Genomic DNA, 17477 nt, shown 5'->3' with positions numbered 1-17477 from the left:
AATGCAAAATGGTGTGACCAGTGGTGGAAAGCCATTTGACTCTTTTTCAAAATGTTGAAGTAGAATTACCGTATGACCCAGCAGCTCCCCTCCAAGCTCTAAGTGTACCCAAGTGCAATGAAAGCCTGTTCCCACACCAATGTCCACAACAGAAGTGGACAACTCAACAGTGGAAATATCTCAAGGGTGATGACTGGATAAATGAAATGCGGTGCAGTCATATCATGGAATGTTCTTTGGCCATAAAAAGTAATGGCGTACTGATCCACGCTATGCCACGTATGAACTCGAAATATGATGCTAAGTGAAAGAAGCCAATCACAAAAGACCACAGGTCTTTATGATTTCATTGCCATGGGATGTCCAGAACAGGCGGATCCATGGAGATGGAAAAATACATTCATGGTTATCAGGAGCTTGGGGTTTGGAGGAAAAGAAGAATGAACGAAGGGAGAGTTGATGGGGACGGGACATTTATTGGAGGGGTAAGAATGATCTACCGTTAGACCGTGGTGATATCTTCACTACTTTGTGGACAGAGGAAGACCATCTAATTGTACACCTTAAGTGAGTGGTTTTATGATATGTCAATTATATCACAATTAAAGTTGCCAAAAAACACACAGTGAGTCCAATATCATCATGATCTAGCAATCTGTTCATACTAAAATGCGTGCACATTTTTTAAACTAAAAAGTCGGGCAGCCCCAGTGGCGCCCCGGTTTAGCGCTGCCTGCAGCCCGGGGCATGATCCTGGAGACCCGAGATTGAGTCCCCACGTCGGGCTCCCTGCATGGAGCCCGCTTCTCTCTCTCTGCCTCTCTCTCTCTCTGTGTCTCTATGAATAAATAAATCAAATCTTTAAAAAAATAAAATAAAATAAAAAGTCTTATGAATAAGTCTTTATTTGAAATTCCTTAATTTCATTAACTGAACTTTCCCTGCATTCATTCATATCTAAATAATATGCTGCCTACTATATACTCAGCCCTTGTTGAAGGAGCCTACATAAGCTCGTGTTAATTCTTTTACCTCCTACGGCTCTGAAGAACGAACTATTATCACTGCCCCCGTCTTGCAGAGCGGTCTTGGACTGGGAGCACTGGGCTGTTCCCCTGAGGCTACGCGGCTGGGCAGCGGCAGCTCGAGGACCTTAGCACAAGCTGTCTCACCCCACATCTGTACTCCTAGCCGTGACTCCACATTGCTTCTCCAAGAAACACCATGTGGAACTCTTTTATTAAAAACCAGGTGGGTTACCAATAAAAAAAATTAAAAAAAAACAGGTCGGTTGGTCCCCATTTTCATCTTATGAGCCCATTCTATCTGGCTTACACATTTATCCGCCAGTCTGTCGATACAGCCTTCCATCTGTATATGACCATAGAGATAAGTCTAGAATAACTTTCTCCAGGTATTATTTGTGGTTATTTCTGGACTCTGAGAACTGTGGAAACTTAACTTTTTTCTTCTATCAGCTCTGAGTCACTTGACTGCTTTATAATAAACCTATGTCGTCTTACAAAAAATAAAAATCATTGTTCTTTTTTTTCCATTGTTCTTTTAAAATGGAAAGATTGGTGGAAAGATGTACAGAAATATGAATAGCTAAGAAGATGGATGAACCTTACATATTGAAGATAGATATATAGTACATAGTATAGTTAATAGATGATAGACAGATAGATACAGATGGAAATATAGATAAGTAGATAGATGATACAATAGATGATAGATATCATAGATAGTGGATAAATGTAATAGATAGATGATAGATACAGATAATAGCTGGAAATATAGACAAAGATAGGTAGATAAATAGATGATATGACAGGTGATAGATAAATGTAATAGATACATAGATAGATAATAGATAAATATAGTAGATAGGTAGATGACAGATGCAGATAATAGATGGATATATAGACAGACATGATGGAGAGATATAATGCATAGACACTAGATAGATATACTAGACAGATGATAGACAGGTAGATAGACAGGTGATAGATATGATAGATACAATAGATGATAGATATAATAGACAAATAGATGATAGATACAATAGGACAGTCCCAGTGGCCCAGAGGTTTAGCGCCGCCTTTGGCCCAGGGCGTGATCCTGGAGACCTGGGGATCGAGTCCCGTGTCGGGTTCCTTGCGTGGAGCCTGCTTCTCCCCCTGCCTGTCTCTCTCTCTCTCTCTCTGTCTGTCATGAATAAATAAATAAAAATCTTTAAAAAAATGTTTAGATGATAGAATAGATGATAGATACAGATAATAGATGGATATATAGACAGAGATAGAGATGAAAGATATAACAGACAATAGATATAATAGATGATAGATAGATGATGATAGACAGAACGGAGCAGGAGGGTAGGGGACATCCCTAGACACAGGTAAGTCCTGGCCGGGTCACGGATCTCCTGACTCAGAACCCGGACTGGGAACCGGATGCTCCAGATCCCTCCCAAATGGCCCGGTGGGTGGCCCTGCTGAGCACCTCTGTAGGGGTCCACACAGGGGCCAGCGTCTGGGGGCCTGTCCGGGTGACACCCTTATACCCGCTCTGCAAGGATAAGACGCGATAAGACACGTCCCTTCAGTGGGCTTCAGTCTGGGGACCTCGAGGAGCCCTCGTTCCCTGGGCCGGGCTCCTTGTCCCCTCAGAGTCCTTCAGGCTGCGGGAGAGCTGTGACAATCACAACTGTCTGCGCCTTCTCAGCTCTTAATGCGTGTTTTTCTCTCCGGCTTTGTTTCCTAATGACTCCTTAATTAGCACTTTATTTCTGAACCACCCCAAGCACTTAATTTGCATTGCCTCATTGATGACTTCATATTTTGCCAGCCTCTTCTCCATCATTTCTGCTGACATTTGATGAAAGTACTTCCTTCCGCTGCTGCTCAAGCTCAGCTCCGTTGGCTTCTCTCAGTAAATCCTCAGCCTCCTCCCAGAACCTCAGCCTTCCGGTGAACTCCTTCACCTCCGCACTTACTCATCTGTGCGCTGATTCATTTTTGCATTAATTCCAGGTACACTATGGGCCAGTCATGATTCCAGAGGCTGGCGACAGGAAGTGCTGAGTCAGAGCCCAATTACTGGAGGCTGCAGGAGCCTAAGGTGTTGTGAATTGGGGTCAAAGTGGCAGCAAAATAAGCCGTGTACACGTGCTCACCCACGTGGGTGGGGTCCAGCGTGCCGTGTACACGTTCTCACCTGTGCAGGGAGGTCAGCATGCTGTGTACATGTGCTCACCCTGTTGTGCCCAAGATTGCGAATCCGAGAAACCACCAAGGAGCCGACACCGATGCAAGCGCACGAGGGTTTATTAGCAAGCTCGAGCTTGGGTCCAAATATACCCGACACAGCGGAGCAGGGACTTGGACCCCGAAGTGGGTTACAGCTGGGTTTTTTATGGGCTGGTCTAGGGGATTTTCAGAAGGGGTGGAGGGATTTCTCAAATTCTGTTTGCATTCTAATATGGGGCTTTCAAGGGCATTGAGCTCTGTTCTCATTCTTATAAGGAATTTTCTACCATGGGCATGGGCTCTGTTGTCTTTCTGATATGAGATTCTCTGCTGAGGGCAATTCTGAGCTCTGTTGTCTTTCTGATATGGGATTCCCTGCCGAGGACATTCTGCAGTTTTTCCTGTAAAGTTCAGCTCTTATTCACAGGGGCCTAAGATGGCTGTACTTGTGCTAATGCTAAACTTTAGGTGGGATGGCCTTAATTTTTCTCGGCCTCCACAACCCGCGGCTGGGAGGGCGGGGGTCCAGCATGTCATGTACATGTTCTCACCTGCACAGGGAGGTCAGCGAGCCATGGAAACACATGGTTTTCCAAGAACCCCACAGTCTACCTGGTAGAGATAAAATGAACAAACATGAAAGGAAAACAAAACTCTCATCCATTCACTCATCCACTCGTTGGTGCCTGAGTGCTAGGAAGTCAGAGGTGGACGAGCATGTTCCCTGCTCTCTAGGGGCTCAGAGGCCACCTGGGAGGCAGTCCCACAGTGATCCCACATAACCAGGAGAGGAAGGAAGGATTACCTCCATCCTGTGGGGTCCCGGGATGTCCCAGCCGGGTTTGCCCAGAAAACTAGGAATTCAACGAGTAATGTAGGGGAGGAGATTTCATGACACCGAAGTGTGTGTGAAAGGATGGGGCTCTGGGACTGTTGGGCAGTATGGGGACTGTCAACGAAGTGCGGGAGGGACAGGCTTTCGTAGGAGGATCACAGGCTGGAGGGGAAGCAGGGCAGGGTGCAGGACCCTGACATTACACCCAGGATCCTGAGACAGACAAGTGAGCAAGATCTCACACAGGGAACCCCTGAAGTCAGACCTCCCTGCCTTTGCTGGAGACAAACCAGGGCAGGGAGACCAGATGGAAAGATCTGGCAACACTTCTAGAGACAGAGTCAGCAGAAACTGGCCTTGGGAAGAGAGAGCCAAGAAGACAGGAGGCGGTATGGGCAGGGCCGTGTGCCTGGGCCAGGCAGCTGAAAAAGAAGGAAGAGCCGGGCCGAGCTTCCGGAACGCCCAGAATGCGCTCAGATGCGTGGCGACCCCGGGACTGAAACAGAGGCGCCAGGAAGCAGGTCAGTCCACGGGATCGGGGCATTGGAATATCACCGATGAGGTTCCAGAGACGTTGGCATGGGGCCAGATGTCAAGAAAAGAAATCATTGATAAATCACCAATACGTTGCTTGGAGAGCAAAGCGGGAAGACCCTGCTACCAGCAAAAGGGTCGGCAAAGTGCCCCAGCGGGAGGAGAAACTTGCCTGGTGTCCTAAAACCTCTAGAAAGTGCCACAGGGCGCTGAGAACCAAGCAGCAGTGCTGACCCTGGGCATGACGTCTCGGCAAAATTGTGTTTAAGGGGTGTTCTCCTGGAGTTCGGATTTTTTTTTATTTTTTTATAATTTTTAATTCTTTTATATATTTTTTATGGAGTTCGATTTGCCAGCATATAGCATAACACCCAGTGCTCATCTCATCCCGTCAAGCGCCCCCCTCAGTGCCCGTCACCCAGTCACCCCATCATTAACTTTTTCTTCACCGCAAACCAACAACAAGACACCAAGACCTGACGTCAGCCCCTTGGCCCCGATAATTCTCTTATTAAATACAAACCGTGGGATCCCTGGATGGCTCAGCGGTTTAGTGCCTGCCTCGGGCCCAGGTTGTGACCCCGGAGTCCCGGGATCAAGTCCCACGTCGAGTTCCCTGTGTGGAGCCTGCTTCTCCCTCTGCCTGTGTCTCTGCCTCTCTCTTGCTCTGTGTCTCATGAATAAATAAAGAAAATCTTTTAAAATAAATAAATAAATAAATAAATACATACATACATACCTACATACAAACCGAACTCTGTGAAGCCCACATGGGGGCATCTTAATGATCACACCCTCCCTCCCCCGTTCCCACGCTGGGTCTTCGAGGTGACATGTGTCCAGGAGACCTGCGGCCCGAGCATCCTTGGCCCTGTGGCACCAGCCCTCCTCGGCAGCCCTCACCCCAACTGCCCACACTTCATCCCCACAGCTGAAATGTTACGGCAGAAATAAATATATTCATGAAAAAGCACCGTGTTCTGCCGTAAAGCCAGATAGATAAATACGAGATTAAATTAAAGCCGAGCGCTGGGTTTGGTCTGTATGGCTAATTTATAGGCCCGGCCCCCCTGCCCTTTCTGACAGCGGGCTGTGATAGACGCCTGTGTCCGCAGGTGCCCGCCTAGCCTAGCCGCCTCTCACTCGGCCGCGGACACCTTGACTTATGGCGAAGCCACGGCACTGTCCCCACGCGCAGCGGCTCCGTGTGACTCAGCTGTAAAGATGCCTCCCTCACGGGTCTGAGTTCAGCCTCCCCTTAGATTAAGCAGCTGCGAGAAAGAGACATTTTATGATCGGGGAACCCTGGGCGTCACGGCTGCTCGCGGGCCTGCCTCCATCCCGGGCTGAAGTCGGGGCCCCGAGAGCCAGATCGCAGGCTCATGGGGAGGGTTGCCGCAGCGCCCCCAAGGCCACGGGGGCTCCCCGTCCTCGTGACAGCAGCAGTCGCTCCGAGTCCATCCGTCCTACCCTCCTGGATGGTCTAGGGTTTTACGAAGCCTTATGACCTGTTGCAAAATTACCGCTTGGTTTCCACACCTGGCTTGCAGGGGTGCGCTCCCCAGGTCGGAGTCCTACGAACAGCAGCCACAGTGAGAGCCAACCCCTTCAGCCCGCAGGGAGCCGTGTGCCCTGTCACCAGGGCCCCGGGCCACAGCTCGTTGACTCGGGCTTGCCGGGGACACGTGGCGATGGCTGCTGAACCCCCACCCTGGCTGTGCTCGCACCTGTTGTTCTAACTCTGCACTGACGTACCCCGACACAGGAAAGTGCCCCCGACAGGAGGACGTGCCTCTGAGGACTTTCCTAAGTGGAGCCCACCTGTGCAAACAGAGTCCAGCTCAAAACACCAGCAGGGTGCCCGCATCCGAGAAGCACCTGCTGCATCCCCTCCGGGCCCCCCCTTGCTGCTAACTCCCCGCGTGTCCTGTGGCTTCTAGGGTTTTGCAGCCGCGAGGAACATGCACATGCATATCTCATGGGGGAGCTAGGAGCGCGTTTCTGGAAAGGGTGTCCGTAGGAGGTTACGCGGCTTCCGTCCACACTGGCGGGGTTGTCCGTGGCGCGTTCTCGCTGCTTGCCCTCGAACACCGCTCAACAGGAGCTCCTAAGTCGCGGGTGGCACCGCCCCCTTCCTCCCGCAGCCGCCAGCACCTCGCCGGCCCTGCCCTCCTGCGCCTCCTCCCTGCCCCGAACCTGAACACCTGTGCCCTCAACCAGGGAACCAGGGAACGGGGTGCAGGCAACCCGAGGCGCCGGAACACAGCCCACCTTGCTGGCGGCTCTCTGGGCCCTCTCCCCACCCCTCTCCTGTCTGCATGACCCTGACTTTCGGGCCCGGGCAGGAAAGGAGCTAGGCCAGGACTGGTGGCTGCAAAAATGCCCTATGGATTCTGACCCCAGCACACGGTTCACCTGAGCCTTATAACGGAGGCCCCCCCAGAGCCCATTGTCCCCAAACAACACGTGCTTATTCTCCCTCAGGCCCGATGGCAGCAGAGCTCAGCTGGGCTTCCCAGGGGGCTTTGCTCCCTGTCGTTGGGACCGCTTCCCACGCTGGGGCCAGAGGAGCCTGGTGGGCAGGTGTTCTCCAGGCCCTGGGGTCGCGGTGGCCGAAATCCCACGGCCCCGAGAGTCCCCGGGGCCACCGCCGCGGGTGGGGATGCGACTATGCAGGGGAGGTGGTGGCCAAGGGAAGGGGATGCGGCGTGGAGATGGGGCGGGCGGGTGAGCTGCGGCAGGAGGGGAGACCTGGACAAGGGCGGGTCCGTGGTCAGGGCGAGGGCGTCCTGGGACGCGGATGAAGGAGGGCGGGGTGCGGAGGGCCCCCCTGCAGAAGCCCCCCGGTGACCTGGGAGACCAGGCATGTCGGGGAAACCGATCTCCTGGCCCACATCACATACCTTCTTAATATGCATGTCTACACCGCGTTTCATCCTGGACATCAAAGAACCCAGTGCACCGCGTCTCCTGTGAGGTTCAAATGCAAAATGTCAGACCCCCGCGCTCTTTCACATCTCATTACGGAGCGGGATGTGTGCGTTACCTGGCCCGAAAGCCAACAGGCCGCCCCCTCCCACCTGCGCCTGAGGGCGCTCGCCCCGGGGTGCCTTCTGGCAAATTCAAAGGCAAGCGAAGGTTTCAGCAAAATGTCGATGAAGCTCTGGGAACCTGCCCGTCAGTGTCGGCTTCTCAGGACTTGAGAGGCAAACTGGGGCCAGGGTTGGGGGGTGGGGTGTCGCCTTATGCAGATTTCTGGGGAGGGCGGTGTGTGTGTCGCACCCTCCGTCCGGGGCCAGCACTCAAGGTCAGGCCAGCCCCACGCAGATCTCGGCCAGGCCACACGGCCTCCCGTAGGAGGACAAGGGAAGTGCATGGGCCGCTGGTCGACCTCCCATTACCCACGTCTATTGGAGATAAAAGATACAAATGCAATGAAACACCGGGATACCTGCACCCCGATGTTTCTAGCAGCAATGTCCACAATAGCCAAACTGTGGAAGGAGCCTCCGTGTCCATCGGAAGATGAAAGGATAAAGATGTGGTTTATGTATACAATGGAATATTCCTCAGCCATCAGAAAGGACAAATACCCACCATCTGCTTCAACGTAGATGGAACTGGAGGGTATTATGCTGAGTGAAGTAAGTCAATCGGAGAAGGACAAACATTATATGGTCTCATTTATTTGGGGAATATAAATAATGGTGAAAGGGAATAGAAGAGAAGGGAGAAGAAATGTGTGGGAAATATCAGAAAGGGAGACAGAACATGAAGACTCCTAACTCTGGGAAATGAACTAGGGGTGGTGGAACCGGAGGAGGGCGGGGGGTGGAATGGGTGACGAGCACTGAGGGAGGCACTTGATGGGATGAGCACTGGGTGTTATTCTGTATGTTGGCAAGTTGAACACTAATAAAAATAAAATTATTATTTAAAAAAAAAAAGACTTCCTTTCACATCAAATGTCCTGTAGGTCTGGCTTGATCAATCCCCTTGCACAGACAATCCAACCATGGCCTGAGAAGTGGAACCACTTAAAGACAGAGGTGCAGTCGGGTCAGAGCTAGAGGCGTGTGTCCATCCCCACATGGGATCCTCCTGCCATCCCAGACCCTAAAGGGCCCTGTGAGCCCTGTGTGCTCACTTCACCAGCACGTGGATGTTTGGATGCCACAGGACACTTGGCTCTGCTTCTCATCTGCCCTGTGGGGGCCACAGGAGCAGGGCTGGCCCCATGAAGCCAGGCAGTTAGACCTCTACTGATGGGTGACCCAGGAGGTGACATGCAAGATGAGGGGGAGACGGTTTACTGCATTCTTCAGGTGAGGGATAGGCTGGAAGGGGGAGGAGGGGACCGGGAGCTGGGGTTGGGGCATTTCAGCAGAGAAAGAGTCACTAGATGATGGGCGCCAGCCACCAGATGTTGTCCCAGAACTCGAAGAACAATCAACCCTGAGAGCACCCAGCATCTTCTCAGAGGTCAACTTTTTTTTTAAATTATTCTTTATTTAAAGTCAATTTAGCAAACATACACTGTATTATCCATTTCAGAGTAGAGTTTTGTGATTCATCAGTTTCCTGTGACACCCAGTGCTCATCACATCACATGTCTTCCTTAGTGCCCATGCCCTGGTTACCCCATCCACCACCCACTTCCCCTCCAGGGACCCTCAGTGTGTTTCCCAGAGTTGAACGTCTCCTATGGCTAAGTAGGCGTGAACTGCTGCATGCACCTGGGGACACACACCTGCAATACCCAGGAGAAGAGGCTATTTCCACAAAGAAAGAGACCAAGATTGTGCTTTTGGAAAACAAACAAACAAACAAAAACTATTAAAAGAAAAGATGAAAACATGGATCACATTTCCGGCACATAGGCACAAGACAAGAACACAGTGATGTAGGCACGTACAGAGCCAGAGGGTCTGGAGGGCTTTCAGTCATCCCCTCACCCCTTCCCAGGCTTGGCTCTTGCCTCCTCCATGCTTCCCCTACACCTGTGTGATGGGTGCCAGTGCTGCTTCTGGCATCGGAAGGTAAGAGAGATGAGTGTGTCCCAAGGAGGAACCCTACCCTCCTGGAGAAACCAAGGTTGGAACACAATGCATGGCTGTGTTGGGCTCAGGGGCCTCTTAAAACAAATACAGTGGAGACAAACAAATACACCATATGCACTAGAGACACTTGCACTGAGAAGGCGAAGGATGTGGGGAGGTGGGAGGCTGTACTCCTGGAGGAGGGAAGAGATGCTACTTAACCTCAGATTTTACTAGACCTAAAAATAATGAAAAATTAAGGATCATCCCTAAAAAAATTAATAGAAAGCCTAACTGTGAAGTCATAAACAAAAAGGAGGGACATAAAGATAATTCAATAAGACCAATATCAAGGAAAAGACAAAACAACCAATCAAAAACCACGAGAAAACACATGGCATAAGCTAGAAAGGAAGAAAGGAATCCCAATAATTCAATTATTTAAATTCATGCAAAAACACTGAACTCACTAGTTAAAAATAGAAATTGCTACCTTAAAAAATAAAAATAAAATAAAATAAAATAAAAACGCCCCAAAACAGGCATCTATCTTGTCCTACTGTTCACAAGCACCTGAGAAGCTGGTGTGGAGATAAAATAATCTAGACCAGGCCAAAAATTTAAAATAAAGCTCAGAATAAACGACAGTAAGTGTATTTTGTATCATATAAAATAGAAATTAGGGGACCCCTGGGTGGCTCAGTGGTTTAGCGCCTGCCTTTGGCCCAGGGCGCGATCCTGGAGACCCGGGATCGAATCCCACGTCGAGCTCCCTGCATAGAGCCTGCTTTTCCCTCTGCCTGTGTCTCTGCTTCTCTCTCTCTCTCTCTCTCTCTTTCTCTATCATGGATAAATAAATAAAATCTTTTAAAAAATTTAAAAAAAGAACAAACATAAAGCAACACAAGATTATAAAAAACAAATTAAAAAAATTAAAAATAAATAAATAAATAAATAAATAAATAAATAAAATAGAGATTAAGACAAGAATCATCATGATGAACAAAGAAGGGCATTTATGATTGAAGAGCTGATGCGGGGACACGTGGGTGGCTCAGTCGGTGAGCATCTGCCTTCAGCTCAGGTCATGATCCCGGGGTTCTGGGATCAAATCCTGCATCCCTGCATGGAGCCTGCTTCTCCCTCTGCCTGTGTCTCTGCCTCTCTCTGTGTGTCTCTCAGGAATAAATAAATAAAATCTTTAAAAAAAAAAATGAAGAGCCAATGCATGAGGGTGAGAGGACAGTCCTGAATTGATGCACACGTAGTACTATTATATCCTTGACACAGAAACAGCAAATCTGCATGGAGTTATAGAAAATCCTGAAACACACACACCCCATCATCACGGTAGATGGTAACACACCAACTAAGCAATAGATCATGTAGACCGAAACGTTGTAAGGACTCAGAACAGGAGTCGCCCCCTGCTTGTCTTTGTAAATAAAGCTTTACTGGCACATAGTTGTGCTCATTTACATGCCATTGCCTGTGACTGTGTTCAAGCTCCAAGGAAAGAGTGACGCACACCATATAGTTGTAACAGAGACGGCCTTCGAAGCTGAAAACATTCACTGTCTGGCCTACCCCGCTATGCAGAAGATCCGGAGAGCGCAATGAGTGCACCTGACAAAGCGAGCGTAAATAGGACTGTACCCACCACAGTGGGTAAAACACTGTCTTCTCAAGACCATGACCAACAATTATAAAACCTGACCGTTTTCCAACTCACAAAGAAGTCTCAAAACTACTTGAAAATCAATATCCTGCAAATCATGTTCTCTGACTGCAATTCGATAAAAATGCATTTCTAAATGATTTGTGGGTGAAAGGAGAAGCCTATTTGAAACTAAGACGTAATGAAAATGCTTCTTATCAAGACGGGTGAGGTGCTGCTCAAGCAGCACTCGAAAGGACACGCGTACCTTCCGGTGAGTGCTTGACGGAGGTAAAATGTAGAAATTAATGATGGAAATGTCTGACTCCAAAAAAATTAGAGAAAGAACAAGATAAATACAAAGAAGGTAGAATGGGAAAATAATTTTAGTAAATACACAGACGTGAGTGGAAAACGGGCGCCGACGGTTCCTCGGGGTGGGCGCGGAGGGCAGGCTGTGGGAGTCTGCAGGTGCGGCCTCTTCAGACCTGGGGCCCCGCATTCCCAAGGATGGGGTGGGGAGGTCGGCGGGGAGCACTCTGGGATATGCTGACCTCTGGATATAACGAGGGACCACTCTCTGTCGTTTTACGTAGGCCGGAACTCTAAATTTGAGATGCAGCTAATTCTGCGTGCCCCACGGAACCCTAGTGCTGAGCTCTGGACTTTGTCTCCCAAAATATATATGTTAAGCCCTTAATTCCAAGGATGTGTATGTATATGCAGAATGTGACCTTCCTGGAAATAGGGTCTTTCTAGAGGAAATCAAATTAAAACGAAGTCATTAGGCTGGGCCCCCATCGAATAGGGCTGTCCTAATAAAAGGGGGTACTTGGGTCGCAGAGACAGGCACCCAGAGGGAGGGCATCTGTGGGGCATGGGGGATGGGAGCCCCGCGTCTGTGCCAAGGAGGGCTCCAGGCTGCCAGCCGCAGCAGATGCTGGAAGACGTACCAAGGGCCCCGACTGTCTCTGCGGGTTTCAGAGGGGACCCCGCTCTGCCGACACCTTGATTTTGGACCCAGAGCCTCCAGAACCTTTAGTTGGTCTAACCACCCAGTGATGACAAACTGTATACCTCCTACCCTCATCTTACCATGGCCAGGCCTGAGAGCGCGGCGCTGACCCTGCTGCCCTCGGGAAGGCTCCTCCTCGGGGCTGTTTCAGACAATCGGGTCGCCTGTAGGACGGTCATCATCACACACCTCCCCTCTGAGCTTTATTTCCATCTGAATCGCTTCATCACTTGTGAATGTGATGCTAGTTTTGCTTGTGCAATCGTGTCCTCTGCTGGGACAGAAGAGCCACAAGGGCGAGGATTATCTGTCCCATCCCCACCTGATTCCCACTCTCTGGAACAGCGCCTGCCACCTGGGGAGAGCTCCTTAAATGTTTCTTGAGCAAATAATAAAATGAATGGACACATCCATGTTTTAAGCCCCCTCTTCTGAAATTAGAATACGATCACTGTAGTCATATGGCACACATAATAAATGTCCAAAATTAGCTGAGAGAATTCACGATGAAAAATAATGAGAATGCACTTCGTATACCAGATACCTGCTAGAGTGTCATTGTCATTATTAAAAACATGAAACAGCATAAAAAATAGACACATAGAGAGATGAGCGTTTCAGAAATAGAACACAATATATTGAGGAATTTAGTATAAAGCCAAGTAAGACTTTTTAACTCAGTGTGAAAACGATGGTTCATCATCCCCAAGGAAGAAAATAAAGCTGAGCTCTCACTTCACACCGCACACAAAAATAAATTAAGATTAAAAAAAAAAAAGAAATTCTTAGAATACAATTTGGGGAAGTACATTTCCACATCTTCAGTGTAACAGATACATTCATAAATTAACTTCAGGTGATGCCTCCCTCCCCTTCCTCCCCCGCAAAAAAACTTAATAAGAAGAACAAAGTGAATTCCACTGCTGGCAGCAACAGGAAGAGAGTGGACCGTTTGTGTTGTGCGGGGAGAGGATAAAAGGATGGAGGCGCCCCTGTCTCCTCACGCTCCATTCTTCCGCCCCTGAGATAAAATATTCTTACAAGCATGGAACTCTCTCCCTCAGAGTGCAGAAGGCTTGGTGGCTAATGTCACCTCCCCACTGGCACTGGGTCCTGGAACAGCATGTACATGAGCTGAGCGCAGAAATCCCCCGCTTTTGGAAAGTTCATGTCCATGAACCACTTCCAGCCTTGGTTTTGCAGGCTTCACGCCATCAGCGAGGGGCCCCGCCCAGCCAGCCCCCTCCTCGGGACCCCCCGAGGATGCATCCCAGCATCCCAGCAGCCCAGCATCCGGCCACTGCAGCTCTGAACTGTGGCTGTGAGCATCTGTGCTTTATCTGGGGTTATTTTGTGTGTCCACTAGCAAGACACGTCCTAAGGTATCAGAAAAGTCTAAGAGATGTGATTTTTGGGGGGGTCTGGGAACATCCAAACATTTTTCCAAATAAATTAATGATAATTGTTTCTCTGTTTTACACCATTTTGGCTTCCGGAAGGTTTCCTAGGAACGCTCTACTTTCGGATAGCAGGGAACATGGACTGATGAACACCAGGGAGAAGCAGCAGCTGCTCAGCCCACCCGGTTCTCTCTTGTGCTGTTGGGATTTCTGTTCCTGTTCTCTCCTGGCCAACTGGTATGCTCAGAACTTGGCCTGCAGTGCGTTAGCAGGTCAAGAGGTCCCAATGGTAGGCAGGCCTCTACCCTTTCCTGAGCCCAGAGAAACATGGTGCCCCCACCCACCATTCCTTCTCCCCCATGACCTTTACCCCAGGCTCAGTGGACCCAACTTCTAGTGGCTTCTTTGGAAGGGTGAGGATGTATTTATAATCAGCTCAATTCATCTTCCTTTTTAGGGAGAAAATATTGACAGTTCCACACATCAATATCTTTTCCTTTCTGGGTTGTGTTGATCAGCACCAAATTATCTCAGTTTTGTGACACGTACTTTGATAAAGGACACTTACCACCAGTCCCCAAGCACATCGATATGACCTTAGCTTTGAGCTTCCGATGGAAGAAGGCCAGAAATGTTCTGTAGAATAAATTTGCCATGTCCAGTTTCATGTATCTCTTCACTGTTCTTGTCCTCCAGGGAGCTATCTATCCATGAACAGAACTTTTTAATTATGTTAAAACGATTAAATGGGATGTTTCTTAATGTCTCTCTAATTTTTTTCTTTCCACATTCAAGTCCCCTAAAATAATTTCAGTAAATAAATGTCTCCATAATAAGGAAAATTATTGTAAATAATAGAACACAAACCCCAGAACCCACCTTCCAGACTGAAGGGATGCTATGATTTTTCCATTGTTACTTCACATTGGGGAAGAGGGTCCTCCTATATACATCTCTTTATCTCCACCATCTTTGTCATTCAAGTTAGGGAGAGACTTGGGTTTCAGACAGTTGAGACCAAAATGACAGTTTTCTTTACAGTAAAAGCAGGACAAGGGGAGACCACTAGTGTAGGTGACCACATGCCTGGGTTTGTAATGTCACCTGGATCAATCATAGCATTTGCAAACAATAGAATATTGCTTGGCCCTAAAGAGGAATGATGTAATGATACCTGTTAAAACATGGATAAATCTTGAACACATTATACTAAGTGAAAGAAGTCATTCACAAAAGACCACATATCATTTGATTCCATTTATATGAAAAGTCTAGCATATGCAAACCTATACAGACAGACCGACAATGATTACCAGGGGCTGGGGTAAAAAGGTAGAGTGACAGCTAATATACAAGGTTTCTGTTTGAGGTTATGAAGATGCTCTAAAGTAGGTAGTGGGGATGGTGACACAACTTTGAACATACTAAAATCCACTAAATTGTACACTTTTAAGGAGTGATTTTTTTTTTTTTGGTACATGAATTATATCTCCAGGAAGCTGTTATAAAAAGAGCTGTGACTAAATTATTCAACTAGCTCATGTGCCTTTCAGGGCAGAAATGTAAATATACACAGCAATTAAAAGATCCCATAAAAATATATGGATATGTTAAAGCAATTCATATTGGAATAGATTATATGACTTCAGGCTTCTGGTAATGGTGAAGTAGCTTATAATGGACTAATCTTTGCATCTATAAAATTATAAACTTGGGATCAATTGTAAAGGCAAGTATCCAGATAACTATAAGCACAACTGTTTAAAACTGGAGAGTGCAACCAAAAGCAAGTAGAAGTTGGACACATTTGATGCCAGACAAAAAGGGAAAGCACAAGGTGACATCCACATTTAAGGATGAACATGAAAGACTTTTTTCCTTTTCATAAATTCTTTGAAGAAATGAACTTTTAAAGCAAACATATTAATGTACTTTGATATTTAGACCATCTAATCAAGAAAATATATGACAAGAACACAATAAGCAGGCAGGTAAATGGAAGGCTCCTGCATACTTTCAGTTCAAGATAAACCATGATAAATTAAGGATAAGTATTTCAATCTCCAGAACAAGCACTAAATGGGGGGAGTGATGTTTATTGAGGATATAGAATGGGATGCTAAAAAATACTTGACTGAACCCCCAAAAAGGGAAGAAAAAGTCAGAGGAAACATAGAGGACAGATAGCATGATGGCCACTGAACCCAAACACATCCATCATTACATTAAATGTAAACGGATCAAACACTGAGATCATAGGTCACAGTTGTCAGAGTAGATAAAACCTGAAGCCCCAGCTCTACGCTGTCCATGGAGGGACATTCTAGATAGAAAAACACAGGGTGGAGGTAAAGGGTGGAGGAAGGGGTGACATGCTGGTGAGAAGCAAGAGACACTTGCGTGGCTACATTAATATCAGACACCACAGACTTCGAAGAGTTGAAGAAGCTCATTTCATAGTGAAAACTGGAAAAATTCACCAAGACATTAAAAAACTTGAACCAAAACCTAAAACACTGCACCTAATGACAGAGTTTCAAAACAAATGAAGCAAAAATTGGTGGGATGAAAGGAAGAAAGTGACAACTCCATAATAAGAGTTATGCCTTTGTAAGCAACTGATAGGAGAACAAGACAAAAACAAACCATTTGTAGAGATCTGAACTACACGATTAATGACTCTGACCTACTTGATTCCTATAGGACACACACTCAACAACTGCAGGACTTTCTTTCAAATGCACGTGGTACATCCGCCAAGATAAACCTAGGCAAGGCTATAAGACAAGTCACAGCAAACATCAATAAAAACAAGTCATACAGAGTATTTATCTGAAGAAACCGGAGTTGAATTAAAGCCTGTAATGATAACAGATCTAGAAAAATTAGCAAATATGATTGAGGGGTAAACTCTCTCTAGTTGTTCTACAAATTGAAAATAATCCCAACCAAAATCTCGGGATGTTTTAATAGAAATTGATAGATTAAAGGCAGAATGTTTGTAAAAGTGTAAAATCTAGGATAGCCTGTGCGATTTTGAAAAAGAACAAATTCGGAGGATTTATCCTACCTTATTTCAAAATGTAGTATAAAGCTACAATAGTCAAGATAACGTGACACAGTCTCAGGTAGAGACCAAGAGATGAATGGAACAGAACAGGGACCAGGCACAGACACACATGCATTCTGTCAAATGGACCTTGGCACTTGAATCACTGATTCAAACTAACTGGAATTAATTTTGATGTTTATAGAGAAGTATATTATCCCAGAGCACCTAACACGAAATCCAACCTTTTCACAAAAGTGTGTGTGTTTAATTTTAATTCTTATCTAATGAAATAACTTATTTAATTAGAATTATTTAGTTTTTTTCTAATTAAATTTCTTAAATTATGTGTTCTAATCAAATAAATACATTTTTATACTTAAAATTTAAAGAGCATGGTGGTGATAATGACGCTACTGGCATCACATGTGCTGGTGAAGCTGACCCATGTTGTGTTACTGCAGGCTGTCCTCTCCTGCCATAACCCCTGTGGGTTGGCAAGGGTGGAGTGGAGAGTATTATACTCCTTGCAGCCAATATGGGGTCCAGGGTCCTTTCCATCCTAGTGCCTGGGTGCTATCTGCTTGATTCTCTTCATCTTCTGACTGGCAAAAGGGGAAAAAAGAGAAGTAGCATAGGGTCCCAAGACTGTTTTCTTAGGGCTGGACCTAAAAACACCACGAATATCTCTGCCTTC

This window comes from Canis lupus, chromosome 10, assembly GCF_011100685.1.
Source record: "Canis lupus familiaris isolate Mischka breed German Shepherd chromosome 10, alternate assembly UU_Cfam_GSD_1.0, whole genome shotgun sequence".
Lineage (NCBI taxonomy): Eukaryota > Metazoa > Chordata > Mammalia > Carnivora > Canidae > Canis > Canis lupus.
This window is presented reverse-complemented; position numbering follows the sequence as displayed.